The 4,960-nt window shown below is 45.0% G+C and overlaps 1 long non-coding RNA gene across 1 annotated transcript; it reads right to left on the minus strand.

Moving 5' to 3' along the window:
• Positions 1-711: 711 nt before the first annotated feature.
• On the minus strand, positions 712-3,763 carry LOC105495728 (uncharacterized). Its single transcript, XR_011614431.1, has 3 exons — positions 3,662-3,763; positions 3,370-3,447; positions 712-1,087 (listed from the first exon to the last, which is right to left on the minus strand). It is a non-coding gene; the product is annotated as an uncharacterized lncRNA (long non-coding RNA).
• Positions 3,764-4,960: the final 1,197 nt, after the last annotated feature.

Consider the following 4,960-nt stretch of genomic DNA (forward strand, 5'->3'; position numbering starts at 1 on the left):
TTATAGGTGAGGAAATGGAGGCTCAGAGAAGTGAAACAATCTCCCTGGGATCACAAAGCATACAAGGAGCTCACTGGAAATTAAAAGGCAGGTCTGTATTATTCCAGGATCACGTGAGCCACAGTAGTTCTTGGTTAATAAACTTTGAAGATGCACTTAACCTTGGGAATTGGAGGTTCTGGGAATGGGGAGGGAGGTGTTTAAGAATGTCTCATTCACTGCACTGCCCACATGAAAGTTAAACAATAATTATCTCCTTCTTGAGGAGGAAAGACTGCTAGCTCCCTAAGACCCCCTGGATTCATAATAAGCACCTTCAACCCTCCAGAGCCCACTTGGTCTGTTCATGGCTGCCAGGTGCTCTCTGGCATACCAGCAAGATGCCAGAGATGACCCCAGGTAGCAAAGTTGCTGGTTCCCCAGTGGTGTGATGCCTGGCTGATAGGAAAGTGATGCCTGGCTGATAGGAAACTCAAAAGAAACCTTGTATGTACACGCACGCGCACGCATACACACACACGCACACACACACACACATATATACATAATTGTAGCCCATTCTAGAGTTTATAAAGCCACTGCATCACTGTGTTCACATGGAAGTCATTCAAGATGGTTTTATCAGCTGGGCTCAGTGGCTCACGCCTGTAATCCTAGCACTTTGGGAGGCCAAGGTGGGCGGATCATGAGGTCAGGAGATCGAGACCATCCTGGGCAACATGGTGAAACCCCATCTCTACTAAAAATACAAAAATTAGCTGAGTGTGGCTGCGTGTGCCTGTAGTCCCAGCTACTTGGGAGACTGAGGCAAGAGAATGGCTTGAACCCTGGAGCCGAGATCCCGCCACTGCACTCCTGCCTGGCGACAGAGTAAGACTCTGTCAAAAAAAAAAAAAAAAAAAAAAAAGATGATTTTAGCAACATTGTCCCCATTTTCCAGAAGAGAAAACTGAGGCTGATCCAGAAGTTAAGGATTCCAGTGGTAGAAGCAGCACCAGGTGTCATGATCCAGCCCTGTCACATCATGAGTCTCTAGAGAGCAGAAATTTTGTGCTCACTTCAGGGTCTCCCATGAACAGCTCCTCCCCTGAAATCCAGAAAATAGTGGGGTGAATTGCACACAGGTAGGAACCAGGTCTGTCGCCTTCACCTCCTAACTCCAGAGGCTAGCATAGCACTTGGCACAAAGTAGTAGCACCTGTAAATACTCAGGGGTATGAATAGAATTGAAGATTTAGTGAATTCATGAATTAAAATATATAATAAATAGACACACTGTTAAGTGAATAGATTCATTAATTAACATAAGGGCATTAGGATTAATGCCCTTATGTGTGGATTAAATGAAAAGTATATCAATGGATAATGGATGAATGCAGGATGGGTGAATGGATGATGGATAAATGGATAGATGGGTGGATGGAAGGATAGGTGGATGAATGGGTGAATGAATGGATGATGGATAAGTGGATAGATGAGTGGATAAATGGATAGGTGGATGGAAGGATGCATGGATGGATGGATGGATAGATGGATGACGAATGGATGGTGGATGAATGGGTGAATGGATGGATGGTGGATACATGGATAGATGGGTAGATGGATGGGTTGGTGGATGGACAGACGGATGCATGAAAGAATGGGTGGATGAATGGAAAGATGGGTGGATGGTGGGTGAATGGATGAACGATGGATAAATGTGTAGATGGGTGGATAGATGGAGAGTGGATGGATGGATGAATAGTTGAGTGCATGGATGGATAAATGGATTAATTAGTAAGTATAAAATATAGGATAGATAATAAATTAATGTAGATATAAATAGACAAGCAAATAATAAATAGTGAATGAATTAACAATTGACTCAGTGGAAGGATGGATAAATGAATAAGTGAGTATAATTTATGTGTGGATAAGTGATCAGACTTGGGTTGCTCAGAGACAATAGAGCTGCCTCAGCTTCAGCCTCACAATACCCACCTCCCATCTCCATTAAAATCCTGGCTATTTTTATCCCTTTGGCAAAGGGAAGTTACTTATTTATTTTTTATTTTTTTGGACACAGCTTATTAAAGGAGAAAGCACACAGAGCCCTTCCTCCCACAGGTGCCTCTTTAGCTGCATAAACCCACCCTCTGTCAGGCAGCCAGGAATAAAACTAAGCAGAAAGCCACAGAAAGTGCACAAAATCAAATACAGAAAGACAGAAAAAGAAGTTGGGCAAACTTTACTGCTCTCTCTAGAGAGATCCATAGGAGGGAGATTTATTAGGCTGAGCCTGAAATGACTGATTTCCATTTACCCATGCCTGAGTTACTTAGTGAGCTTCATATGCCAGGCTGTGGAGACACACAGATGAACTACACAGACACAGCCACTGCCCTTATGGAACTCAACGCCTAGTGGGAGAGACAGAGGAAAAAAATCAGCAAGCAAAAATATAGTATGGCATCAGAAAAAAGGAATAGTGAGTGTACTGATTATCTATGGCTGCATAATAAATTACCCAAAATGTAGTGGCACAATTTCTGGGGGCCAAAAATCCATCTGCATGGCTCTTGCTTAGGGTCGCTTGTGAAGTTGCAGTCCAGATGGTGGCCAGGACTGCAGTCTCATCTGAAAGCTCAACTGGGGCTGAAGGCTCCACTACCCAGGTGGCTCACACACATGCTTGGCAAGTTAGTGCCAGCTGTCGGCAGGAGGCCTCAGTTTCTCTCCATACATACATCTCCAGAAAGCTGCTTGAGCACCCCCATGACATGGCATCTGGCTTCCTCCACTGTGAGTGATCCAAGAAATTGCTGGGGGAAGCTGAAATTTCACTTATGACCTTATCTCAGAGGTCACACACCATCCTTCTCCACCACATTCTATTCTCCAAGAGCAAGTCAAAAAGTCCAGCCCACACTCAAGGAGAGGGGAATGAATCATTGCCTTTTGAAGGGAGGAATGTCAAAGAATGTAAGGACATGTTTTAAAACCACCACAAAGAGTGCCAGAAGGCCAGAATGATATGACAAGTGGATGCTGTCAAAGTCTTTGGAAAGTGCCCCCCAAGGAGAAGATCTGCAAGGACAAAGGCCTACAGGTAGGAGTGAGTTTGTTGTGTTTGGAAACAAGAAGGTGTGGATGAGGCTACAGTGTGTAAAGAAAGCAGGGATCAAAGAAGACCTGGTTGGAGAAAGGCAGGAGGAGGGCATGTGTATGTATGCAGTGTGGATTCTAGCCCACTGGAGATTTTATGGAGTTCTTGCCTGTGCCAATTTTTCGACTGCCTCCAGAACTTCATGGGAGAGGTGCTATTGTTATTCCCACCACAAAAAGGAGGACGCTTAGGCTCAGATAAGTTAAGAAAGGTCACACACCTACCTGTGAATTGGAGCTCAAGTGTGCACCCAGGCAGGCCAGCCCCAAAGGCAACAGTGCTGATGTATTCCAGAGGGAATGCTGCAAGGAACATACAGAGACATTGGGGTGCAAATGCCTCTGAAGGGAAAATAGGTGGAGAAAGAGAGAGAAACAGAAGACGTGGAACTGAGATGCCAAGAGATACAATGACAGAGAAAGACAGCAAAGGAGATAGAGGAGGATTAAGCTTCGGAAATCTTTAGGCAGGCAGACGCAAGGAAGACGAGAGAAAAATAAAGTAAGAGACAGAGACCTGAAGACAGGGGAGGCACGGGATGGAGGAGGTGAGCCAGCATGTGTATGGCGTGCGTGAGTGCAGTGCCTTTGCGCTGGGTGGTGCCGGGACCCCGCTAACTCAGACCATCCATCGCTCCTGTCTCCTATCAGCAGGAGGGCCGGGGGAGGGAGAGAAAGCTGACAGGAGACAGTGTGATTCCAGTAATTCCAGATGAAATCACAGCCAGAATGCTTGCCAGGAAGTGGGGCGGGGTGGTCAGGGAGAGGGAGGGAACGTCCAGAGAAAGTTTAGCAAATAGCTTGACAATTCCCTCCTCCATACCCTCAAAATGCCATAGATACGGGGTGGGGAGGATGGCCCTGAGTTTCGGGCTGGAATCAAGGCATCCAGGAGGGGAGGTTGTGCCCACTGACAAGGAGGACGTCTGCCTCCATCAGTCTATGTGAGGATCCAAGCCAGGATCACATGTTTTCGTGATTGGTTTTCACACCTCTTTCCTGTCCTTTGCTCTAGAACAGCCCCTCACCTTTTTTCCTTCCTTTTTAATTATATTGACATTTTTGAAAAGTCTGGACCAACTGTGTTTTGAATGTCTCACAATCTGGGTTCGTCCAGTGATGTCCTCACCATCAAATTCACGGTAAACCTTTTGGGCAGTCACATCACAAAAGTATGTGTTTTCCATTGCATCTCTTCAGGGGACATACGATGTCACTCGGTCCCGTTACTGGATATGCTGAGTATTTGGTCAGCTGGTTAAGGTGGGATCCACCAGATGTTTCTGTTGTTAAAGCACCCATTTCCCTGTGTAAATAATATAATCCACAGGATAGTACTTTGGGAGTATGTAAACACCCCTTTCTCTCATAAACTTTTGACCAGTAGTTTTAGAATCCATTAATGATCCTTGCCAGAATCAAATATTGCAGGGATGGCTGCAACACGGAGTTTTTAAAATTTATGTATATTTTTACACTGTTAACATTCTTCGATAAAGAAGGGTTTCCCACTGCTCTCCTCTTATTTTATATATAATGCATAAGCATTTTTTTAATGCTCCAGTTGTCCCAGGTTTAGCCAGGTGGACCCCTGCAAACTGGCCCCTGCATCCTTGTGCATGTGCCTCCTTCATTCTTTGAGAACTTCCTAACTTTCTGACACAATAAAATGTTCCAGACTCATCTTCTACTTTCCTTGTTCAAATGCTTAAATCATCCACTTCTCCAAGATGACCCGATCCCTTTCAGTGGAGAATGGTGTTTAAAAGCCATAATATCAAGGCAGGAGAATCACTTGAGCCCAGGAGTTCCAGAT

This window comes from Macaca nemestrina, chromosome 15 (genome assembly GCF_043159975.1).
Source record: "Macaca nemestrina isolate mMacNem1 chromosome 15, mMacNem.hap1, whole genome shotgun sequence".
NCBI lineage: Eukaryota > Metazoa > Chordata > Mammalia > Primates > Cercopithecidae > Macaca > Macaca nemestrina.